The sequence below is a fragment of the Cricetulus griseus genome, chromosome 6 (genome assembly GCF_003668045.3).
Source record: "Cricetulus griseus strain 17A/GY chromosome 6, alternate assembly CriGri-PICRH-1.0, whole genome shotgun sequence".
NCBI classification, from domain to species: Eukaryota; Metazoa; Chordata; class Mammalia; order Rodentia; family Cricetidae; genus Cricetulus; species Cricetulus griseus.
In genome coordinates, this window is record NC_048599.1 from 149775791 (window position 1) to 149802305 (window position 26515).

General features: G+C 49.1%; 1 protein-coding gene across 1 annotated transcript in view; it reads left to right on the top strand.

Annotated features, from left to right (window-relative positions):
• Positions 1-5402: 5402 nt before the first annotated feature.
• Nek6 (NIMA related kinase 6) overlaps positions 5403-26515 on the top strand; it is a 74002-nt gene continuing 52889 nt past the window's right edge. The window contains exon 1 of the mRNA XM_027423654.2: positions 5403-5547. The gene's annotated coding sequence lies outside the window, so the exon portion shown is untranslated. The remainder of the gene's footprint in view (positions 5548-26515) is intronic.

The window sequence follows — 26515 nt, forward strand, 5'->3', positions numbered from 1 at the left end:
ATATCACCTCTAAGATGGCTTTTGGTATGTGCTGGTGGCTAGGAAAACTGCATTCTTCCCCCAGCAAATCAGGGCTAAGAAGCCACACCCAATTCCCAGCAGGCCGTTCACTTCATGTTTGGGACTGGAGGATCAATGGTGTGTCACTGGCCTTAAATACAAGGAGCCCTTGCTTTCATCTGGTCTGAGAGCAGCCAGCCTAGTGTAGGCCTTGGCCATGCAGGAAACCCTTCAGCCCGGAGCAGATGAAGTAAACAGTCCCAACACACCAAGTGCCCCTTATAAATGTTTGTTAGGACTGGTGAAACAGCTCAGTCAGTAAAATGTTTGTCTTACAAACAGGAGGACCAGATTTGGTGAGCTCCAGGTCAGTGACAGACTCTGTCTCAAAGGAGGCGACAATTCTGAAGATGATATGAGGTTGTCCTCTAGTCTCCATATACACAAGTACAAGCACCCACACATACCTTTCCACACCCCCACACTAGATGACATGAGGTTGTCCCCAATTCCAGCACCCCACAATACCCTCCCATACCCCACACTCAAATTTAGGAAAGGTGTGAATTAGAACACTAGCTCATCTCACTAAGCACCAGTGTTGTTATCTTTGAACTTGCCCATCTAAGACCGGATGCCCACATAGGGAAACTCTTTTGAAGGAGGGGAAAACCGGGCCTGAGTAGGCCCATTGCTCATTTATGTTTTCACTAGGCCAGCTGCTATTCCATTCAATATCAAGTGTGGAACGTGGTTCTATGAGCAATTATCTAGTTAGCAGGTAGCACCATGTCCACCCTGGGTGTGTAGGGATTTATGGACACAATGAATTCTGAGGCTTCCAAGGAGATTCAGAGGGCCCTTATTTCCCTTCTCCCAGAGGAGGAAGGAGACCAAGTCTGCAGCCTTTAGGCCAACAGCAGAAGACCTGTGTTTCCACAGTACATACACTGAACTTTAAAGGCCCATTAAGGGCTCAGGAAATAACTCAGTTGGTAAAGTGCCTGCCAAGCAGACTTGAGGATCTGAGTTCAATCCCCAGCACCTATTCAAAAAGCCAAGTATCATGTCATTCGAATGTAATCCCAGCGTTGTGCAGCCAATACAGGTAGATCTCTGGGAATCACTAGCCAGCCAGCCTGGCCTAATCATCGAGCCTCAGGCCAGTGAGAGACTTAATTTCAAAAAGAAAGATGCTGACTGGAGAGATGGCTCAGCAGGTTAGAGCACTTGCTGCTCTTGCAGAGGACCTATGTTCAAGTCCCAAGACCCACAAGAGTTCACAACCATCTGTAACACCAGTTCCAGAGGATCTGTTGCCCTCTTCTTACCTCCATAGGCACCAGGCATGCAGGCAAAACATTCATGCTCATAAAATTAAATTAATTTAAAAAATCAAGGAGAATAGCTCCTAAGACATAATATTCAAAGTTGACCTCTGATATTCACACCTAGATATACTGATTCCAGGGGCCAAAATGACACCCCTAGGCCTCTTGCTAGGTTAGTGGTCATCTGGAAGCTGCAAGCTGCCCATTCCAGTGGAGGAACAGTGTGCAGCATAGTGCCTCTAAAACTCCTGTGGTGTTCCAGGCTCTACAGAGGGTCCTCAAGGCGAAGCTGAGAAGGCTAGTCAGGGTGTCTCTGCAAGGCTCAGTTCCAGGGGCTCACTACAGAGGGTTCAAATCAGGATTTGAATCTGTGACCTGAAAACTGGGGTGGGGGTGTGTGTGGTTAATCCCAGCACTGGGGACACAGGGACTGGACGATTTCTGGAGATCTTTGACCAGCCTGGCCTAATGGAAAACCCCAGGACACAGTGAGACAGTGAGAGACCTCGTCTTTAAAGAAACACTGGAGAGATGGCTCAGTGGTTAAGTGCACTGGCTGCTCTTCCAGAGGTCCTGAGTTCAATTCCCAGCAACCACATGGTGGCTCACAACCATCTGCAATAAGATCTGATGCTCTCTTCTAGCGTGCAGGCAGAACACTGTATACATAATAAGTAAATGAATTTAAAAAAAAAACAGGGTGTATTCTTCTTGAGGAATAACACCCAAGATGACTCTTCTCCCTCTCTTTGTCCCTCTCTCTAACACACACACACACAATAAAGGTTAACATAGTTCAGAACAGTCCTGCTACTTTAAAAAAAATGAACCAATGATGGCTTGGGTGGAGGTAGGAAAATCACATGTCATGAATCTCCATCATTATCCAAATTTCCTAGAGTACACAGTATAAGAGGCATTCCTAGAAGGCAAGGTCTACAGTACTGTCTTAGCCAAAGTTACTACTGCCGTGATAAAACACCATGCCCAAAACAACTTAGGGAAGAAACAGTTCTTTTATCATAGGAAGTCAGGACAGGAACTCAAGCAGGGCAGGAACCTAGAGGCAGGAGCTGATGCAGAGGCTATAGAGGGGTGCTGCTTACTGGCTTGATCTTCTTGGCTTGCTCAATGTCCTTTCTTATAGAGCCCAGGATCACTTGCCCAGAGGTGGCTTTACCCACAATGGGTGGGGCTCTCCCCTCTCAATCACTAATTAAGAAAATACCTTACAGGCCTACTTTTAGCCTGATTGTATTGAGGCATTTTCTCAACTAGGGTTCCCTCCTCTCCAGTGACTCTAGCTTGTGTTAAGTTGACATAAAACTAACCAGCACAGGTACTCTTGGAGACCATTTTTACCAGCTGCAAGTGAGGGAGGGGTCCTGATTAGTTTTCTGATTAGTTGACACACAGATGCTGAGATGTGGAGCAGGGAGGGCCCAGCAACCCTAAGAACTAGTTTTGCACTTGAAATAGCGAGAGGTCCTCCAAGGACATTTCCAAACAGGAAGGTGTCTCCAGATGGAAGGCACTACGGTACTTCATACCTTTCCCCCATCTCTGCCCTTCAGGGAGACGTGTGCATTGATCTTCCATTTGGACAAGAAGTTTGCTGTGGATAATCACAGCATATGGGAGGCAAACCTGGCTGGCACTCTAGCCACTATTAGAGTTGGCAAGGCCCAGCTTCTTGGGAAGATAAGGTGGAAAGCTATCAAGCCCAGGAGTTCAAGGCTAGCCTGAGGAGCATGAGACACCCCCACCATCTAAAAAAGCAAAAACACATAAATAAATTACTAAAAAAATTACTAAAATCCTACCACCAAGAAGCCAGTGAGGAGACACATTACTCCCAGAGAGTGCCAAAGTACAGTCTGGTTCTGGTTCCCATGCCTCCCTCCCTAGAACTGCCCTCTTGCCTACATACCCCAGTAATTCAGGAGCAAATCCTACCCAGGCTCACACCTCTTTCCTTCTGTGAGCCACCATGTCTTCATCTGCAGCCCTTGGGGGATAAAGAGAATAAAGGTCTCCCATAGAGGTCACTGTTAGCTGATCGGCAGGGCCAGCAGCAGAAGATCCTGGCTGCTCCCCAAGGAAGGTACAGAGATGGTTTCTCTTCCTCTATTGCAGAGCAAGAATGAAACAACACAGCCTCATCCTGAAAGTCTCCTGGGCAGACTCAGAGCCTGCCCCTGAGACCACATTCCCAGTTGTGGCTGGCAGTGGGAGGCACAGGCAGGCCTCGTGTACAGGGAGGCAGCCATTCTAAATCTGGAAGGCATTTTGCAAGTACCTCTGTCTTCGAAGTGACTCATTTTGGGACTCACTAAAAACTCCTGTGAGCTGAAAACAAAAGAGGCTGGGGCTGAGGTAGCTTGTACCTTTCCCTCCTCTCCTCCCCTGCAGAGAGATGGATGCTGCAGGACATGTGCAGGGCTTGGAGCTGACTTGATTTTCTGCCACAGCGTTGTCAGCAGGGTCTGCAACCTGTCTGCCCAGTCCACAGCCAAAGAGAAGAGAATAGGGGTGAGGAGGAAGGACGAAAACAATGTGGGTATTACTTCACTCACCTACCCCTTATGTAAGCTCTGCCCCCCACCCCACCCCTGTTCTGTCACTGTGTGGTGGGGGGCTGAGCCTCTTAACACTCAGCCATGGGCAGCTTGCTTGTAGCCAGACCTCCCTCTAAGGGACATCACTGGCTGTGTGACCTAGGACCTTTTGCTTGACCTCTCTGGGCCTCAGTTTCATACTTGGAACATGCCACAATTCACAATCTATATGTGGAAGTCAGAGACAATGTGCTGGAGTCAGTTCCTTGCTTCCAGGAGCTGGGCTGGTGACCACATCTTTCTTACACCAATATCCTAGAACAGGTTGCCTAGCAATAAGGTGCTGAAACCAGACATCTGTCATCTGCTTCCAGTTCAACCACTCACCACCTGGGGGACTTTGGGCACAAGCCTCATTAACGCCATATAATAAACGGCACAAGGGTGGCATGATGCCTCCCTCACAGGGGCTGAGCCCCATGAGGCAGGCAGAGCGGCCAGAAATGAACCCTTTCCTCCCCGTAGGCTGTGGCCTGATTGCTGTGGACTCAGGTAGAGTAGGTTGCTGAAGTACACGAAACAGGATACCATCCTGTGCCTAGCTAGTGCAGTCGAGTAATGGAGAGCTGGCAGGTGCTCTGGGGGACACAGACAGTCTAGAATAGTCAGAGACAGCAATGCCTGTCCCAGCCAGGAGCATCCCCATTTGAGGGGATGTGGGAGTCTCCTTAACTGCTCCCCAGAGAAGCTTGGACATCCTAGTGGGGTTGTTAAGTGTTCATAGACGAAGACTTTTTTTTTTTTTTAACACACATACCATATAATGTGTGTGTGTGTGTGTGTGTGTGTGTGTGTGTGTGTGTGTGTGTGTGTGTGTGTGTGTGAAGGACATGTGGTGGTTAGAGACCATTTGTTAGAGTCAGTTCTTTCCTTCCACCTTGTGGGTCTGGGGGATCAAACTCAGGTTCCTACTGGGCTATTTAAACGGCCTCTAGTGGAGTCATTTACTCTTTCCAGAACCTTTAGCACATTGACCTGGCTGGTCTGGCGTCCCCACCGAGGCAGTATCACCAGGAGACACCGGTGCTTGCATCTACCCGTTGGAACCCCCTTCTATACCTATATTGAGGACTACTTGTACTATTGTACACAGTGAGCACTATTTCTTAGTGTCTCATGTATCCCAGGCTGACTTGGAATTTGCTATAAAGCCAAGAATGCCCTTGAATTTTTCACATTCCTGCCTCCACTTCCCTAGTGCTGGGGTTACAGGTGCTGCGATTACCAAAGCACTCTACCTATGAACTTCAACTCCAGCTCATGGGGACCCCGTGGGTCCCTGCGAACCTGCATCTCAAGAGTCTGGAGCCGGCGTAGAGGGGTTCAGTGGCCAGGACTTGGAGTCTGGGCCTAAGTCTCCCCACCTGGACTGGACGATCATGCGCCCAGTATGTTAGTACGCCTCCGGCGCCCCCTTAGCCTGCGTGGCGGCGGCGCGCACGGGCTCAAGGGGGTGGCGCGGCCGGCGGCGGGGGGGGCGGCGCACGGGCGCGCGCGCACAAGCGGCGGCTGAACCAGGCGGACTAGCTGCGGCCACGGCGCGCCCAAGTCGCGTGCGACCCGCACTCGGCCCGCCGCCGAGAGAGCCACCGGCGCCGGTGAGTGGCCTGGGGCCAGCAAGGGGCGCGGGCCAGGGCACGGGGCCGTTGCCCGAGGCGGTGGGCGCGCGCGCGTGCCCGGGAAGGCCGCGGGGACGCCCGCAGGAGGCCGAGGTGTCTGCGGCTGGGCTCCATCCGCCCGGCTGCGCGGGAGTGCTTGCGTGCGTGTGCACATCGGGGGCCCGGGCTGTGAGTTTGAGGTGGACCGGTGCGGGTGGACGGGCTAGGCTCCCGCTTATCCGTTTATCTAGCGTTTACCGTGGGCGCCAGGGAGTACATGTGCCCACGTGTCTGAACGTTCCCGAGTGAGTGTGGTCACACGTGCACGGGCAGAAGTGTACAAATTCCACGCAAGTGTGTGTTGAAGATCCAGGCTGAGCACCATACATTGTAGGCCAGTGTGTGTGATGTACCGGCTGACCCTGTCCAGAGAGGGCATCGGATGGGTGCTGGGCCGGATTTTGTGAGCCTAGGGCTCAGGGACAGGCTTGCAGGTCCCCTTGTCTGACACCGGTGGAAGCTGCTCAGCCCAGCCTTGGCAGGACTCTACATGGCCACGCAGGCTGGGGACAGGGTTGTCCTGAACTTGAATTGAGGTTCCCTTGCTTTGTTCATGGCTGTCTCTAGCTAGGCCAGATTTGGACTCTGCCCGCCATACCTAGGGGTTAGGCCCTAGGGAGACCCAGGGCCCCAGAATCTTGCCCTCTCTTCCTGCCCCTCTAAGTTAATCGTATTTCCCTAATTTATCTGAGCCCTAGAGACAATAACAAATAGGTGACAGCAAGCTTGGGACACGTCCTCTAAGGGCTGTCCTTGCGGTTTTGACTGACAGTTTGTGTTGAAAATCTCAGTTGAAAGTTTTAACTGCTTTAAAGCAAACTTCAGAAAGTTTCTGTCTGAGCTTCTCTCCACTGGGAAAATGCAGCTTGACTCTCTAAGGGGAAAATGACCTTACAGGAGTCTGTTGTATGTAAAGGGGCACATTAAAAATCTCTGTTGCTAACAGGAGAAGAATTTCATTGAATGGGTGCCTGACTCGGACAGGAGGAACTTAAACAGTGAACTTTGGACATCATCTTTTAGCAGACAAAACCTGGAAGGAAACAAAAAAAAAAAAAAAAAAAAAAAAAAAAAGACCCATGTTCTTTTTCCCTCTTTGTCCTGAAAACTGGGGAAAAAATATCCCCACCTTCTGGATGTGTTGGAACTGTTCCCCTCCCCCATCAGGGCTAGGCCTTCTCTGGATCCCCCACCCCCAAATAAAATATGTCTGTGGGGAGCGGAGGAGTGAGTCACTCCTTGGCAGAGGGCCCCACGGCAAACATTTGGGAAGGTTCTTGCCTAACTTCCCAGAAGAAAAGGCTCAGGATTTAAAATGGTCCCCGTGGTCTGTGAGACTCAGCCCCGTCTGCTTCAGAAATGACTTAAAAAGTCATTTTGCTATCTCTGAAAACTCAAGTCTCAGACTTAAGTATTGGCCAGGATTTAGAGCTCTTTAGGTTTCTAGAGCCTGGTCTTCCCAGGTGGCATGTGGAGGGAGGAGGGAGGAGGGAGAAGGGAGGGGGGAAATGGGGTTGAATCATTTACAGAGTACCTACTGTGTGCTGAGCATGGTTCTGGGGTCCTTAACTCTACCTGGGATCCCATTCTGGTTTTGGTTTTATGCACATGGAATCAGAATCATACAGAGATCAAAGGTGTCCCTGGGCCAGCCCAGAGAGGGCAGCAGCCAAAACCTAAGCCACCTGCCTGCCTTTGAGATCCTTCCTCCTTCCATTGGGACTTGATGTTCACTTCCTAATGTGTACAGACAGCCTGGGCGCTGAGGACACGAACATTCCTGTACTCATTGGGGCTCGCCATAAGTCAGAGGTTATTGTCTCTATTATAGAGATGAGAAATCGGACAATATGAGAGATGAACAGGCTGATATAGTTTTGGGAAAGTAGCGCCATGACCAGTGGTCCCCATTATTGAGGATATACCTGTGCTGGGCCTGGTGCACAAAGTTTGAAATCATTTCCTGCCATATGCTCACCAACACTGTAAGATGAGATCTGTCATGGCGCCCATTCTTTAGATGAAGAAACTGGGACATAGAGAGACTATAGAGTATGCAGTAGACCAAGAATTTGAACCCAAGCTTGTCTGGACAGAGTCTGTAGTTTTCCCATGAACTTACAAAGTCAATATACAGGTAAGTTGATAAACTGGTAAATGACGAAGTCAGGATTTAAACTCATATCTCTTATTCTAGGGCCCGCCTTCTTAACTTGAAGGCACACCGGCACCTTTATTGTGTTTTTGCTCTTCTGGAATGTTGTAAAGCTAAGTGAGTTATGATAGGCCAGGTTCCGCAGGGCCTACAGGGTTCCAGCATTCTAGGAGAGGCCTTTGCAAGGCCACTGAGCCACCAGAGTGAAGGGACTAGTTTTTCCAAGTGCCAAAGACGGCCAAACCATTGTCAAAAGGAGAATAATATTTCCCTTCTCTTCTCAGGTTGAACCAAAGAGGGAGATGAGGGTGGAGGACTTGGTGAATCATTCAAGATTAGATAGGGCTTAGAGCCAGGTGTGGGGAGGCTCACATCCATAGTCCCCACATTTTGGGAGGCTGAGATAGCAGGATTGCTTTGATTTGTAGGCCAGCCTCAAATTACATAGTAAGTACCAGGCTACCCAGGATTATTCAAGACCCCATCTAAATAAATATTTTAATCAATTAACTAATTTAACAGCCTGGATACAGGTTGCTACCTCTAAGCCCTTGTTGGACAAAGCTGGTCTCTGCTCCAGGAAGAGCCCAGTCCTCTGACCTTTTGGGGAGCTGGATAGTGAGCTACCTCAGGGCCTCACTCTCATTCTGAATATCTGACGCGATCATTTTTACAAAGGCTCCTTGTCACCTGTCATTCAGAACTGGGTATGTCAGTCACTTCCTCATTCACTTCTGTCTCTGGTGTTTGAGAGGAGGACTGTGTATAAGGACCTGTGTGGTTTGGGCTATGCCTGCCCAGCTCCTTGTCCTCCGGCATTAAGAGTTATCTCTTCCCCTTCCAAGAATGTCTGCAAACTGATGAACATTTGCAAAGTGCTTTGCAATGTGCCTTAATGTGAGGTGTGAAATAATAGATCTTAAGGGAAGGCTCAGCCTCGGTTCTGGCATTGATAGATTTCTCTCCATCTGGCCTGTGATTTGCAGAGGTAAAAATAGGCCTTGCTTCTATGTTTTTATTTATTTAATTTAGTTTTTGCCGATGTCATCATAGGCAGCATAGTGCACGTACCTTTTTGCTAGTCCTTTGGACTCTGGCCTCTGAGAAGCAGGGAGATTGTGGAACAAGGTGTCATTTAGGATGGTTTAGGTATCTGTAAAGGGTTTGAAGTTTTTGAGCAGGCAGTGGATTATCTACTATGTTCTCAGTTTTGTCACCCAGGTAATAACAATGTCATTTTCCTTTCTTCCTCCCTCCTCATTTCCACCCCCCTCTCTCTTTCTTTCTTTTTTATTGAGAGAGGGTTTCTCTGTGTAGCCCTGGCTGTCCTGGAACTCAATCTGCAGACCAGGCTGGCCTTGAACTCAGAGATCCACCTGCTTCCAAGTGCTGAGATTAAAGGCGTGAGCCACCACCACCTGGGTTTTTTTTTTTTTTTTTTTGAAAATGTTAGCAGAACACTCCAACACACAACACACACACACACACACACACACACACACACACACACACACACACACACACACACACCCAACAGCAACTTTCCCTGTTCCTGTATGAATTTGGTGACATACTCACAATCCATCTTCAAGCCAACCCTGTAGACTTCTCAGACCCAAGGTCCAGAAAGAAGTAGCATTGGGGCACATCTGTTTAATTAATTAATTAATTAATTAATTAATTTCTGTGGCATTAATCTTGGGAACTTGAACTTGAGGGTATGATCTGACATTTCGGCATCTGTCTCTCTAGCAGGACTTGCTATGTGAATACAGACTCACATATACAGTGCACACTTGTCTCCAATTCTTGGCCCCACCTCCTCACACACAGGCGATTTCTCATGTGGTCTGGCAACTGCAGAGCTGGTCTCCTAGGCAGGCTTCTTGGACTGTGCTAGGCCAAATGGCAACACCCCCTAAGCCTCTTGGTCCCCACCCCTGGAGCTGGGCCCTAGGGGAGCTGTCAGATTGCAGGTGGGCCACTGAGTATGAAATGCATTGGGTTCCAAAGGCTTTGACCCACAAGGAACTGTTCTTTCTTTCCCAGACTTCTGTATGTTGGTGACCTCATAGAAAGGAAAAAGGGGGCTTTGTGTAGGAATTCCACCAAGTGTGAAGGAATGCCGACAGGGAAGGGGGCAGGTAGTTGCTGTAGGAAGCCTGAGGCGCCTGCCTTTTCCCCAAATTGTTTAACCCTCACATTTCAAAATCAGGGTGGCCCTGGAGAAAGAGATTCTTTTTTGTTTTGTTTTTCTGTTTTTCAAGACAAGGTTTCCCTGGCTGTCCTAGAATTCACTCTGTATTCACTCTGTGCCTCGAATGCACAGAGATTCACCTGCCTCTGCCTCCCAAGTGCAGGAAATAAAGATGTGTGTCACCATCCACTGGGTCACCCTGTGGTTGGAGAAGCTACAGAGATACTGCCTTTCATACTGCACTCAGCGCAGGTGCCCCTCACACTGCACTCCCAGCACAGGTGGCAGACAGAGTTGGAATTGTTCAGGACCCTTTATCTAATATCTTTCCTGCAGCCCCTTAAGCTGGAGATTTCTGGGAGAGAATCTGGGGACATGGCTACTTTCTAATGACCTGTTTCAGTGAGGAATACAGTGGCTCACAGTGCCAAGAAGAGCAGAGCAGAGATGATCACTGGCGGCAACTTAGGGTGGACTTTGGGAATTGGAAGCTGTGCATTTTACAGAACAGAAACTGAGGCCCTGGAAGGGTAAGGTATTCATAATCAAATTAAGAATGTGAGCCTTGGTGCTGAGGAGAGGAGGGGACAGTGTTTAAGAGTGCTGGCTGCTCTTCTACAGGACTTGGGTTCCATTCCCAGCACCCACATGGCAGCTCATAACCTCCCATAATTCCAGTTTCAGGGGATCAGACATCTCCCTTTTCTGGCCTGTAAAGGCACCAGGCATGGACACAGTGCAGACATACATGCAGGCAAAACACCCAGACACATAAAATTTAAAAACAAAGAATTTTCTGGGCGTAGTAGACAGTAGCAGTTTGGCAAGAGGCTGGGTTTCAGTGCTAAAGTGGCCCCCATAGTGTCTCAAGAAACGGTTTGGAGATCTGTGCTTGTTCTCTTCCCACCTCCTCACCACCAGGCAAGACGGTGAGCCCCCTCAGTTTGGGTATGAGGCTGGAAAGCCCCTGGAGGTCCATGAGCTGTGTCAGCTAAGGCGTGTTATGAAGTGCGGCAGATGTTTTGTTAATTATTTATATAGTGTGCCCTGGCAAATAGCTGTGCTGACAGGAACGGCTGTCATAGACCTCAGCGGGACCAGAGTCCTCATCGAGGACTCCCGTCAGCACTGAGGGCCACTGGGCCTGAGGGAGACCATATGTATTATAGGAATCTTCCTGGGCCATTTGAGGTTTTGTTAGATTGGCTCTGTCTAAAGGACAGAAAAGAGCCTGACTTCCACCTTGGCTGTCCCTTTTCAGTCAGCTTTTGAGGACATTTGTCCAGTTCCTCACAACTGAAGCCTACCAGGCTTGTGAGGGAAAGTGAGAACACATGCTTGTGGAAAGCCATTCCCCTACAGGGGTCCCTGGTGCAGGCTTCACTCAGGCCCAGTCTCCCCTGTTTTGTCTATCAAGTGGGCTGGATGCATCTGGCAGTGGCACTCACTTCTCACACACCAGACTGACTTTGGAATATGGATACTGAAAAGAAAGGGGCCTGGGATGAGAGCCGTCTCTGAAATGCCACCGAGGATTCGGGGTGTGAACTCAGAGGGAAGGGGCAAACTGCCCTGCCTTCTTGTCACCTGTGTGCACAGGAAGACTTTGCCCAGGACTCGATGCTAAGGAAAGCAAAGTGTAGATACTGTTGAAGCCAGATGCCTGCTCTGGTGTGACAGTCTGGGAGGAGTGAGGGCTTGATGAGTGCAGGGCTTCCTTTTGGGACCCAGGTAGCAACTGTGGTTGCACAGCATTATGGATGTACCAGATGTCACTTTAGAATTATTAATTTGGGTGTGGTTCAATGATAGAGTACTTACCTGGCATTTGTGAAGCCCCACGTTGGATCCCCAGCACCACATGCCCCTCCAAAAGGAAAACTAAAACCAGAAGAGATTCTGTTGCTTAAGACAAAAAAGCCCCTTCTCCTGCCCCATTTATAGATAGGGACAATGAGGTGCAGAGGGCATGCCCAACCTGAGATTCTGCATAGCTGTCCCATGGTTTTAACCATAGTACTCTCAAAACTTCCAAGCCATGCATCATGGCTTCTGGGCCCAAGCCTGGGGGTGAAACAGAGTGCTTACAGTCTGGAGCAGGCTGAGTGTACTCTGGTTTCAGAACTAGAGATGCTTGTGTTGGCTAGCATATGGCACACCCATGTGCTCATTCAAGAAAAACAATCCCGAAGAGATGGTGTACTGGTTAAGGGCACTTGCTCTTGAAGAGGACCCAGGTTCCCTTCCCAGAACACATATCAGACAGCTCACAGTTGCCTATAACTCTAGTTCTAAGGCATCAGGTGCCTTCTTCTGGCCTCTTTGGGCACCTGAGACAAGCAGACACATGCACACATACATATGCACACGTCCATACACATAAAAAAATACATTTAAATGTATTTTCAGGAAAGATCTAAATGGATAGCACTGGCTGTCCTGAAACTCACTTTGTAGACTAGGCTGGCCTCAAACTCACAGAGATTTTCCTGCTTTTGCCTCCTGAGTGTTGGGTTTAAAGGTGTGTGTCATTGTGCCTGGCAAATTACAAAATAATAATAAAAATGAATGATTTACCTGTTTTTATTTTATGTACATTGGTGTTTTGCATGCATGTATGTCTGTAGGAGGGTGTTGAATCCCCTGTAACTGGAGTTAGAGGTAGATGTGAGCTGCCATGTAGGTGCTGGGAATTGAACCTGGATCCTCTGGAAGAGCAGCCAGTGCTCTTAACCACCAAGACGTCTCTCCTGCCCCATGTTTCAGATTTTAGAATGAACTGAATTGGGGAATATTGGATAGACTTTATCAATTGAATAACCCTAACCTGGAAATCTGAAATGCACCCAAATCTGAAATGTTTGAGCATCATGTCACCACACTGGTGCACAGAAATAGTCTGATAATTGTGCTGTCTTACTGTGTCCCAGGCTCTGAGGACACAGCTGAGGCCACACACCAAGTCTTGCCCTAGAGAACGACATTCCCATCTGGAAGAAATAGATAGCTGTTACCCTATGCCCTCAGCACAGGACCCTGGTACATGCTGTTTCTTCCAGCTGTGTGGAAGGCCAGAATTAGGTACCCTCTCTCAGCCCACACAGTAGTAGGCACTTCCAGAGGGCAGCAACTGTCCCCTGACCTTGTAGAATTCCCTCTGCTGTGGTTTTCCTCACAGCACTAGTATTGACAGTAAAGAACAAGCTACCCTGGACTCTGTTTCTTCATCCCTAACATGGGTATATTGGTACCCACACCATAGAATTGTTGGATGAAGTTAAATTACCGAGTGTAAAAGTTGGACTAGGGTATGACGCACAGCAGACCCCTGGCACAGGGGAACCTGTGACAGGATGGAGGCTGGAGGAAGTTCCTCGTTTCATGTTTTCCCAGGTCTGCCTGCTGCTCTGGAAACCATCCCATGGCCCCTGCAGGCCACTTGCCCTCACCATGGCCCTTTGAGGCCTCAACAGAACCTCATATCTCCCTGCCACAGTGCTTGTCACTCTCCCAACTCCTGCTTTCCCAGAGAGTGAGGCCCATCAGATCCCTCTGGTAGAACGTGACAAACTACTACACAGTTCTGAGCCTGCCTCCAGCAGTGAGGACTAAAGGAGTGCTGCCCTAAGGAGGGTGTGTGGCTGTGACAGCACCAAGGCATGAGGCCATGAGGCACCTCTGTGCAAGCCCTACCTACTCCAAGGTCTCTTTTTAAAAAATTGGGGTGGGGGTGCTGGAGAGATGGCTCAGTTTATAACTGTGTGCGGCTCCAGTTCCAGGGGATCTGATTCCCTGTTCTGACTTTCATTGATACCAGGCATGCCGTTGGTGCACAGACATTCATGCAAGCAAAAAAAAAAAAAAAAAAAAAAAAAAATCCATGCACCCAACGAATAAATAAGTAAAATCTGAATTTTTTTCCTATTCCCAAGCATTTCAGAGCAGAGATACTCAACCTACCAGAACAACTTGAATTATAGTTCCTTCCTGTGGTCCTTTGCTAAATATAAGGAGGGCTTGGGATACATACACATCAAAGTTGCCTTTTAATTTTGTTGGAGATGCCAGAGATTGCACCTAGGTCTCCTTATATGCTATGAAAGCTACACCCCCAAACTTAAACTGTGTTTTCTGTGAAATATTGTTGTTGTTTAGAGGTAGTGTCCTTTGTGGGTGGCTTTGAGAAGAGGAAGGAGTTTAACTCTCCTGAGCAAGTTCTAGAGTTGCTTTCCACCCCTCATCCCCCATCCCCCACCCCCATCCCCCACCCAGAAAGTGAGGAACCTGGCCTTATAAGAGGAAGCAAATCTCTTGTTCTTTTGGCCTTGGTGGGTGTGTCTACACAGTATCGCCCCTGAACACTACATGGCAGCAGACAGCAAGGGCAGGGAGCCTACCCAAGGGCTTGCAGGGTCTGCCAGGTCCCTGAACTGGGTTACTTAGGCCCTTAAGCATGCACACACTTGTTGGCTGTGACTCAGCATACTTTTGCTGCTTTATTCCGCTTCTGCAGGAATTTCAGTGGCCATTGTGTTTGCTCTTCATGAGAACATGAAGACTGGACTTCTGTCTGTACACAGTTGGGGGATGGGATTGAGACCGTGGTTCTTGGAGCCAGCCTGGTGGTGACAACATGGCACATGGTTTTCTATGAGGGGTGTGGGCAGTGGGTCCTGTGCTACCCTTAGGCCTGGTGTTGGGGTCTCCCAACAGGCAGGTTCATGGTGCTGTTCAGCCATGCTGGAGCTGGCCATGTAGGGAAACAAAGAGATCAGACACAGACATCTGTCCCTCTCCCTGGGAAATATGCAGAGGAAGTACCTGTACCTTGGGTTGACAGCTGTCCTTTACACATACTTTTCTTGTATCCTACATGCTCAGACTTTGATAATCTGCACAGGATGACCCCACTTTCCTTTCCTGGTCTCTTAAGGGTAGTAGTATTTTAGTGTTAGCTGGGAACAGGAGAGACAGTCCTAAAGAAGCATTCTATCCCTAGCAGGTGAGTTCCTGGATGCTCTGATGACTTATGGGGCAGTGTCTCTGAAATCACACACTGCTGAAAATTCCTGCACATATGGCCACTGTGATGTGCTAGTGTTAGCAATTGAGATACTTAATTACATAGAAAAAAAAACCCTTTTCCTACTCATAAGGGGCTACTGGAGAGCCTATATGTCTCAGGCCTGAGGGTCCTGCACAGTATAAATCAGACTGGCAGATGGGGTATCATTATTGTGTATGAATTTATTATCTAATAATTATTTTTAATCTGGTCACAATTTTATCTGTCAATTTCTTCAATTGCCATTTACCCAACTATATTGGCTCAGCTCTGCTTTGTGCCTGACCTGATACTGACTGGGACCTGGGGCTAGACAGAAACAGGATTCTAATGACCCTGAATCTTTACTGTGTGCCTGCCACCCAGGTGGTACTGTGAGCTGTGGGTGAATCTGTTCATTTCCTGGTGGGTACTGTGGGAAAAGCACGCTTCCTACTGCGTGCACACCCCTAGAGATGCAGGCATGTAGACCTTCCATCCAGCATGCACTGGTTTGATGAGTTCTGGTTTAGGGCCTGGCTCTCTTCTTGCTATGATCAACCAAGTCAGCCACGTGATGACATCCCCTGAATGAACCAGAAACAATCCAGATGCCCCAGGAACCGATGTGAGAACAAGGCACCCTTCACACATCGAGTCTTAGTTCAGCATCTTCCCACCACCCAGCATTTTGAGACAGAATGTGAGATCTCGTGGTTGGCTAAATACATAAATATTTTATGTCTCGATATTCTGAAAACGAAGCCCAAATGCACAGAACTGCTGCACATCAGTGCTGTGGATCATATGTTATAATAATCTGATGACATGTTGTTTAAATATTTATGGACTGATTCGACATAACAATGGGGGGAGAGGGGCGTTTGGGAGCAGAGTCATGGCAGATGCTAGGAAGAAGTGAGCATATTCTCTCCATTCTGGGATGTGTCTCGAGACGCTGGGGTATGGGGCAGTAGCAGTGGCTGACATTTATTGGTCATTTGCTGTGCGCTGTACTTGTCAGAGACTTCATTTATTTCATCATCACAGCACTCCTGGGAGGATGGGATGATTAGTAATTACAGATGGGAAACTGAGGCTCAGGGTTAGTAAACAGCCCATGTTGGTCTGATTCTGCACTGTAAGCTCTTACCACTGTGCCATTCTTCCCTGTGGGTGACGGGTCACACCAGAAAGGCTCTTGCCTGCTCCACCCACTGCTCCGGAGAACCCCTTGCTATATGCTTGTTGGACTTTCCAAGTCCCAGGAAGGAATGGCTATGTCTGTAAAGTGGCAGGCAGGGATGGAAACCATGATCACCCAGCCAAGGATGGGCTGCTATAGTTGGGCATGTGTGCCCAGTACACATTCCCAGACGTGCTGGATCTCACTCTTTTGCATTTCCCTTCATTTTTAGTTCTGCAGTCATTATAGGAGCTTGCTGCAGATGGTATCTCCTTGGTACCTGGCCCCTGCTGTGGCCTTACCTCCTTGCTGCAGGCCAGCAAGTAAAGTTACCAGGTCCTCACTTCCTGTTCACTCCCTAGGGACAGCTTTGTCATCCCTGCCTTCAAGGAGCCCCCTGAACAGGCCGGCCCATGACATCATTTCCTGGTGACATCTGTTGGACATCCTCATGAGCATCCTGTTCTGAGTTAATTTGTTCTCCTAACCACTGTCCAGGAAGCTCCCTGAGAGCACAGGCCTCAAAGTTGTCACCTTAGCACAGGGCACATAAACAGTCAACTGAAGCTCAACAAATAAGATCCCCAAGCATCTTCTAGGGGGTGACCAGCTCAAACCCAGTAGTGCCTTCTACTTCTTCCAGGACTCTGGGGGTATTCTCAAGGCTCCCAGAACCGGAAGGGGCATGTCAAATTGTCATGTAAATAGAGGGTGAGGGCAGCTGTGTAATTTGTGAGGCCCAGTGTAAAATTGAAATGCAGACCGTTTTGTTAAGAAACCGGCATGGAGGGAGGAGCTGGCTTGTGACTGGGTTGGCAGAGTGCTTGTCTAGCATGCACTAGGCGTTATCTTTAGGCCATACATGCCTGTAGTTGCTATATTTGGGAGGTGGGGAGGCAGGAGGGTGAGAATTTCAGGGTCATCACTGGCTAACCTAGACAAGATTCATGAGGACCTGTTTCAAGCCCACCTCCAACCCTAAAAAAGCAACAAGAACCAGAAAACTGGCTTTTCCTTTCTTTTGTATTTAGTCTCCCTGTCATGATTTTTTTTCTGTTTTTTTTTTTTCTGTCATGATTTTTTTAAAATTTTGTTTATTTATTATGTATACAGTCTTCTTCCTGCATGCCAGCAGAGGGTACCAGATCTCATTCAAGGTGGTTGGGAGCCACCATGTGGTTGCTGGGAATTGAACTCAGGACCTCTGGAAGAGCACTCAGTGCTCTTAACCGCTGAGCCATTTCTCCAGCCCTTCTGTCATGATTTTTATATAGTGTTTACTTCTTGGGTACAGGGACTCTCAGGGTGAGTGCAGACCCTCAGAAGATCCCACCCTGTCATCCATGTGGGGTCTACCTGACTTCTACTCTGCCGTGGGTGACAGGTATTGGTGTGAGGGCAACACGGGACACCTATCCTGGGGTGGCAGAACCAATATGTACTGAAGGTCCAAAAGCCCACACCTGCTCCAGGGTTCTCCCAGATGTCAAAGATAGCAAGAATGCCCACAGTGAACCCAGAGTATGACATGCACACTTGTTTCACTTTCATGCTAGTGCTCCTCTTACACACCATCAGATGTCAAAACAAATCAGTTCTCTGTGTGGGGTTGTGGGGGCCAGATCATTTAGAGGAAATGATCTCTGTAGGCAGACGACTGATCCCCTGGAGTAACTACTACCACTCAGCTAGCAGGTCTCTCTCCTCTGGGCCTCTTTTACCAGACACACCATAGAGCCAACCTTTCACACTGTGGCTGGATGTAATTGTACCCACAAATATATCCTGTCAGCTTTCCTGTCCTTTAGTGACAAGAATTAGCCATCAAGCAACCACGTTTTTTGGCCCACTCTCTTGGGAAGAGCACTAAGCAGGTGATGCCCCAGAGACCCAAGACATTAGGAAGAGAAATTCTGTGCCTCTGCTAGCATAGACATGTCCCTAGCTCTGCAGTCAAAGGAGCTGAGAGCAGGCAAGGGGAGGAACAGAAGTCTAGCATCTTGAATGTATGTGTTTGTGAGATTCTGGAGTAGAGAAATAAAGCTTCCTTAGTACCAACTATGCAACAGTGTGTTCGGGACCCAGCCAGGTGCTATGTGTTTTGCCTTCATTGATAACACTCCTGATCATGCTGTGCTGGCTCCTTCTTTCAGATTAGGACAACTGAGACTCAGTATCAGTAGGAAGCCTTGAGCCAAAGCTGCAAACCAACCCCAGGACATTATGCCCTCAGCATGAAGCCCACAGTTACACAGCTACACAGCCTTCATCCCTGCAATCTGCTGTGCGAGTGTAGGAAGGGACACTAGCCAAATCTCAGTGCCACTGCTTCTCAGCTTCTGCCTCTGAACTCTGGCAGGGAGCAGATCCCAGGGCCAAGCTCCAGTTTCAGTCATGCAAGACCCAGCCCCATCTACAGCCATCCCTGCCCAGAGAAGGAGGAGCTGGGCAGTTGCACCCTGGTGGCTGGTGCACACCACATGTCTCCACTTTGCCCACAGTAGCTCCTGAGCTGTCACCTCCTCCCAGGGTACCTGCATTTTCTTGTTTGTGAAGCCAGGGGTGATACGAGTCTCCTTTTTTGTATTTAGCCCTCAGTTCCATGCCAGGTAGTTGGCAGGACTGTGACTCACTGTGTTGACAGGCCATGTGAAACAGCAGTCAGATGACCAAGTTACCAACCCACTTGCTTGGGAAGAGCACCGCCAGTAGACTAGAGCTTGGTGCCACCTGTGATGCTTCTGTTGCCCTGGAACATGTGAGAGGTCACTCAGTCTCTCACCCCCACCCTATCTCTTTTCTCCCATTTAGTCATTCATTTATCTGAATGAACAGTGCCCTGTTGCACTGTTCAAAGACACTCATGAGTCACAAGAACAAAGTCCCTACCTTCAAGAAGCTAGTGTAAGGAGTCACATTACTGCTGGGGGGGGGGCACTGGGGAAGTTCTGAAAGGGAAATGTCCAAGGGAAAGATAGGTGGCTGTGTTTGGGACTGATGGGATTCCGCAGCCTGTGGTGGTGTATTGTCCTCAGGCCTTCTCTTCCCTGAAGGGTGGCAGGGGAGTGTGGGATTTTTCTCACCTTCTGCCACAACTTGTAATTGTTCATCTAAGAGCCTCTGTTGAGACTTGATGAAGCAGGTGCTACAATTTAAAGACAAGAAAGGGAAGCTGAGTGTGGCTGGGTCATTTGTTCAGTACCACACAGTAGGGCCTCAGCTGAGCCAAGATTTGAACCCAGGCGTTGGGCCCCAAACCTTCCTTTCTAACCTGAGCACACCTGTGCCAGTGGGTGGCCAAGTAACCTCCACTGCCTCACAGGGTAGTGGGTGCTGTGGGAATGTGTTGTCAGAAAGAATCAAGCCACTGGTGTGGAGAAGTGCACTCCCCCATGGGATTGCATTAGCTGCTCCTTGTTTCAAGGTTCTTGGGAGGACAGGGTTAACCTTGTGCTGGAATGATGAGGCTGAGGCCCAAAGAGGTTTCATAGACTGCTGAGGTCACACAGCCCAGCCTGACTCAGGTCTACTTGCTGGTTCTGTCTCACAATGCCTTTTCACCAGCACTACCTTCTACTTTTAATCTCCATTTGGCAACTGGAGCCTGACAGGCACCTCAGTGACTTGTTTCCAAACTGAGAGGGTGGGTGTGTGGAGCAAGCTCTTTGCATAATTGTGGAAAAGGACACCCATACCACTGCAAAAACACCTTTGAAATGCTACCCACTACTGGGGCAGGAGATGAATGACGGCATTCTGCATATATGTTTGTGGTGGTGAGGGACCTGTGTCAGATCCCTCCTGGGGCTGTCAGCCAAGGTACACTAGGGCCTTATGGCATCTGGAACAGACAAGCCTTTTAGAAGAAATCGTCTTCAGAGCCGTCCCATCCCATCGTTGGCAAATGGGCCTAAAACAGCCAAGGAAGCTGTGTTGGGTATTCACAAAGTGGGGAGCTGGCATTTAGACACATTTATTTAAAGCAGGAGTCAGGGAGACGAAAGACTAAGCGGCTTGTCACCTCGTTGCAAGCTGGGAGCCAAGTCTTCAGGGTTTGCTTCCCCCATTTACAGGGTTTCGTCGTTGTTGTTGTTGTATATTTGTAAAATGAGGCTTCTGCTGGCAAAAGCAGGTTTTAGCGTGTGCAGTGGCGCTTTCAAGGCCTAATAAGGCCCCAAAGGAGGGTGAGTTCCAGCCACACTCTCCTCCCCCCGCCCTCCATTCCATCTTGCCTCATACACTCTGGGCACAGGGTACCATTCATCTTGCTTCCCATTAACAGAATTACTGCCATCACTTCTGCAGGACAAGATGGGCCCTGTGGAACTGCCTTGGGGACAAAGGCAGGATTGGCCGCCAAGCAGTTTTGCTTAGAGGGGGAGTGAAAGAGAGAAAGAGAGCAAGCGTGGACAGAACTCCCACCCAGTGTAGACTTCCTGGGTGAATAGGACTGCAGGCTTTAGAGAAGGGCACCATCTGGCCATGCACCCTTATGGGCAGTGACAGGCCCTATCCTGGCTCATGCACAGATATGACTCTTCAGAGTGCAAAGGGAGAAAAGGAATCCCTTTGCATGGTACTGGCTACTTTGGGTGGGTCTTGAGGTATAGGAATCTTTGTGCCCATTTTCCAATGAACAGCAGTGGCCCAGAGTTACATAATTCCTGATTGGAGGTTGGGATATGAACCTTGATTTATTTCAATTTAGGGATATTCTTCCTTGGGGCTTCAGAAAGTAGCTAAGAGAGACCTCACCATCTGACTGTCATCAACCTGTCCCATCTCACCCCAATTTCTCTTGGCAGGGAGTTGATATCTGGGGCTCACTGTACCCAGGACCATGTTAGACTCCTGTAGTCCATTTGCAGACCTGAGAGGACTTTAGGAGAGGACTTTAGACCCTGAGAGTGAAGAAGAGACTAGAGAGCTCTGTCTTCATCCTATCTACCCATTTGCTACAGTTGTAGCAATGATTGTCACACCTAGTGCCAGTTCTGATAGGTTGAGGCTGCCTGATGTATCCAGCTGAGGTGGCTTTGGAGACTGGGACTTATTAGTAATATATGCTGTGTTCACCAGAAAGAAGAGAGGGCCTGCCACTCACCCTGGGCTCTGACTTTAGGGGCACCATTGTTCTTGGTCACACTGTGTGTCAACACAGTTAACTCCAGGAGAGAGGCTGATCTAAGCACACAGTGGGGAATCTATGGGTACCAGAAGGAAGGACTGATGAAGGCTTTACATTCCCTGAGAAAGCCATCAAGTGGAATTCTTCTAGGGTAAATGTTTGTAAAAGCATTTTAAGCTCCTAGGGATGAGGTTTAAGTGCCTGCATATTAAACCAGTTCTGTTTCTGAGTGCCTTTTTCAAACAACTTTAGCTTTCAGTCTTTGTTTCCTCATCTTTGAAGCTCATTCTCCACTCATAGGACCATGAGGGTGACTCAGGAGATGGAGGGCATGGAGCTCAGACCTATCAGTGACAGATGGTATTTAGATTCAGGCCTCGCTCCTATGCACCTGCCTTGTGCTGAATGTTAGGCTCCCATGCTGGTCTCAGGTGTCGCTTGTTCCCTGGCTCCAGAATTTGGCTCTCCCCTGGACTGAGCAGGACTGAATCCTGCATGCATTCTTCCCCTTCTGTTCAGTCCACAACTTCCAAGGCCCAAGGATGGTTTTCTTTTTGACTAGGGGCTCCTCTAGACTTAGGACAAGTCCACTTTCCATGTGATCCCAGCCCTAGCTTGGTCCAGCCTTCTAGACAGTTCCCAGAAGTACGCTTTGCATCCCAGGCCTGGTTTCCGGGGGAGCAACTAAGCTGTGGTGGCTCAGACCCTGAGTTCAAAACCTGTTGAGGGGCAGACAGGCCAGCTGTGTAGACTTTGCCGGGCTCTATTGCAGACATACTGTACCTCAGATGTCTCCTGCACTTACTTTATTTGTTTGTTTCTTTTTTTTAAATATTTTATTTATTTATTTATTTTATATACAACATTCTGCCTCCACGTATGTCTGCACGACAGAAGAGGGCACCAGATCTCCTTACGGATGGTTGTGAGCCACCATGTGGTTGCTGGGAATTGAACTCAGGACCTCTGGAAGAGCAGCCAGTGCTCTTAAGCTCTGAGCCATCTCTCCAGCCCTATTTGTTTGTTTCTTGAGACAGGATCTTGCTATGTAGCCTAGCTGGCCTGGAACTCATTGTCTCCAACTGTGGAGTGCCACTACCCTGCCCAGATTTACAGGGGATTCTGTTTGTCTGTTTGTCTGTTTTTGAGACAGGGTCTCACTGTGTAACTCTGACTGGCCTGGAACTCACTTTGTAGACCAGGTTGGCCTTGAACTCACAGGTCTGTTGCAAGGGAATTCTTCAGAGGACAGAGTTGGGTTCTACCTGCAGTGGTAGGCCATTGGAAGGGTGTGCAGCCAGGGCATGGTCTGTGGCAACTGGGGACGGCACTGCAGATGTTAGGGTGGTAGGGACAGGTAGAGGACAGAGCTGGCCTGGAGGGAGGGGTGAGTTGGGAAGCCTGTGTGGGACTACAGATCAAAGCCCATGCCTCTGTAGCTTGCTTGCCCCAGGTCTTAGGAGAATTTTCTGCCCAAAGGCATGGAGCCAGTGAAGGAGGGATAGTGTACTGTCACCTCATGACTCTCCTTGTCTTTGGGTTGGGTGAGTCGGGGGTCCACAAGAGTCACAGGGAGAGGGAAATGGAAATCACAAATCCCAATGGCAAGTTGAAGGGGCTGTGATGTATATCCTAGAGTGTGTCTGGAGGGGCCTCCACCTGACACTTGCTCCATAGATGCAACACTGGCCAGGGCTATATATAGGCTATTGGTTGGTTCTCATCTCATTATTATTTAGTTATGTGTTGTTTGGGGGGTAAGGTTTTCCTGTGTGGTGCAGGTTGATACTCTGTACCCCTGGCTGACCTTGAATTTACAGTTGTTTATTTTGTGGTGTTTGGGTGTGGGGTGGACCGCATGCTATATAGCACTTGAGTGAAAGTGAGCAGAAAACATGAGGAAGCAGGCAGTTCTCCCTTCTCCCATGCTCTCACCAGCCTGATGTTCAATTTTGTAAAGTGAACCAAAGCTGAAAGAGGTGGAGTAATTTACCGAAAGCAATTCTAAGCCCTCAATTGTCCCTCTGGATGCCCCTGAGCCATTGCCTTCCTGAATCAGTAGCCTTAAATGATTGAAACCATGAGAGGCTTTGTGGAAAGACATGTCAAGCAGCTGGGGCCATAAAGGTAAGACATCTTAGGTGTTGAACCCAAGAATAACCACTTTGTCTGGGAGACCTGTGAGCATCTTAGGGGTTGGGGTAGGGGTAGGTCATGGCCTAGCCAGGGTGGATAAAACCAGTGCCCCAAAGCCTGCTCATGCCTGAGGCTGCTCTCACCCTGCAGGAGCTGCCGCTCCTCCCCTGGGTGTTGGGTGGGCGGCCCCTCACCTCAGCACCCGCAGTCTCATAGCTTTCCTGTGAAAAGAAAGGCCCACGCCTACCAACTTGCTGGGGCCCATGTGAAAATAACTGATAAAATATGTAAAGCTCATAGCATAGGGAAAAAAGTGCCATGGATGTGTTATTTTCCCTAAATTTGGATTTCTGCATGTGATCATCCCACCCCACCCCATCAGAAAAACTGTTTTGATTCCCACTGATGTGAGAAGCCAGAGCTAACAGGAGTCTGTCAGCCAAGGCCTGGCCCTGCAAGCGGCCTGCCCCTCATGCATTTAATTTCCCAGGTTTCCCAATTATATCACCAATCTACAGGCGCCGGGTCCCTAGTTGGCTGCCTCCCGGGGAGTGCCCCATGTGGTCATGGTGACTGAGTCCCAGCCTTTCTTACTTAGTGATTTTTCTCTGGGAGAGTCCGAGGTCATGCTCTGAGAGCAGCTGCTCTGGGGCTTAGTGCCCAGCTGTGCTCACTGCATGTGCTGGGGGCTGGGCCAGGACCATCAGTTACCCCCTGGCTGGCATGAAGTGTCTCAGACAATGCCAGGGGCTCCCAGGGTCACTTCGGGTATATGGCAGTGTGATAGGATAGTCCTGTTGGTGATAGAATGGGCAGCTGAGGGGAGGTGAGAGCAATGTATGCTTTTCTGTGGGCCAGCTACAGGGGCTAGAGCCTCTGGTGGGCTAGCCTAGGGCATGATGTCTGAAGAATCTCTCTCCTGCCAAGGAGGAGTGAGGAGTCTTCTAGAATTAGGTAGAACTGGGGTTTCCTCCTGGGTCTCCTGGGATACATGGGATTAGTTGAATCCCAAACTAGCCCACCCTAGCTTCCTGTTCCAGGGGACCTGGTTCTGTTTGGCATCTTGTTATGTCCTAAGTAGTTTGCAACATGATCTTTCTGTAACTATCCCAGTGACCCTGTGAGGTCAGAGCCCCTGATTTTCACCACCTGACTCAGTTGCTGGCCTCACCTCCAGCTGCCTGTCTGAATGACAATGTCTGTTGACGTCTATGTCTGTCTTCATCTGGCAAGGCAGGACTCTCTCCACCTCCTCCGCTTTGTGTCCCGAGTCCCTCAGGCATGATACTTTCAAGAAATGGCACAATAACCTAAATATTGTTTCAAAAAGAACACTGAGTGCTCTTGGAGAACAAGTGGGCCCCCAGCCACATCTTAAAGGTCCAAGGGGAGCCCTTGCCTATCTGGACTCAGCTGCCCACCCCCCTGCCCAACTTTGAGCTAAGAATTCTGGGTGTGCCTGCATGTGTCCCCACACTTTCACACTGCCCAGAGAAACTTCCAGTCCACACTTGTGGCTTATTCTGCTCTCAAGAAGTGTGTCCTATGACTGCTCCAGGAATCTGGGCATTTAGCCCAGAAAAGAATGTGTTTCCGTGCTTCCTGAGAAGGGGGCCCACCCTGCCCCTGTTGGGGGCACATGGAAGGGAAGGAGGGCAGATGGGCTCCCATGCCCTGGGAGGCTCTGCTGCACTAGACCCTATCATCTGAGGCCATCTGCTGCCCTGTGCTCTTGGCCCCAGCTGGGGAGTGTGTCCTGGTGTGGGAGCGCCCTAGGAAAGAATATGTGTCCCTTTGCTCTCTTTGCTTGCTGCAGGGCAGATGTGGGTGCAGTGTTCTCAAACCACAGAGTGACCCTTGTCCATTGGGTCATCAGGCCATTAGGGCCACTTGTTTTGAGAGCCACTCCCTGAACACAAGGCATCTGGTCCCCATGCTCTTTCAGGGGCCAGGCTTGAATGGACCTGGAGATGCTGGGCCCTCAAGTCTACATACTGTGAGATTTCACAGTTCACTTCTTTTCACAAGAAGAACCGATGCTTTTGCTTTTCCTCCCCTTCCCCCCCCCCCGCCATGACTTGGGGGCTGTGTCCTCCCTGGAGCTGGGACACTGCCTGCCACAGGAGGACATGAGGACATCCAGACTCACCCTCCTCAGCCAGGACTGGTTCAGCAACTTTGTTCCCTGTACGCTGAATCCAGAACCAGGCTAGCCCCAGACCTGCGGGATACAGGCACCTGCCTCAGTGACATAAGGACAAGCCTGGCATTACCAACTTTCTGATGCCAAATGTCCTTTCTCCTGAAGAATGGTGATAATGGGTGGAGATTTTATTTTAGATGCTGGAAAACATTGACAGCCTTATGTCTGTCTTCAAAATTTAACTCCCCTAGGTCCAGGATCCAGTACCATGTTTCCCATGTGTGGGGAAGTGGGGGAGAGAGTGGGACCCAAGCGGGAGTGTCAGTGCCTCTACTTTGTGGCCAGCCATTTCACATCTGGGTAGCAGTTTGCCCCAATTTTCCTAGGGGCTGTCTTAAGATAACTCAGAACGAACAGCAAAACAATGCTCACTGATGTAGGGACCTGTTGTCTGGAACCAAGACACTGGGGTTGCTTTTCTCTTAAAGGACAGTCACTTCTGGCTTCTGGTGAACATTGTCAACTCTGGTATTTTTGAGCTGTAGACCCATCATGGTCTGCTTCTCTTGTCTCTGTCTGTGTCTGTCTGTCTGTCTGTCTGTATCTCTCTGTGTGTGTCTGTCTGTCTCTGTATTTCCATTCAGATTTCCCTCATAGACTCCATTGGATTAGAGCTTATCCTAATTCTGCACAACTTCAGTTTAACTTGAATATACTTGCAAAAGGCCTACGAATATGTCTCAATTTACAATCCAGCTAAGCCCATCATAAATTGAAATGCCTTAATTCAAAACCACACTAAGTCTATATAACCTACTGGCACTTTCCCTACTGTACCCTGTAGATGGATGTTGATTCCCCTCATCGTGTGATTATGGGACTGTGAAGCTATGGCTGTCTCTGTCTAACTTCCTAAAGA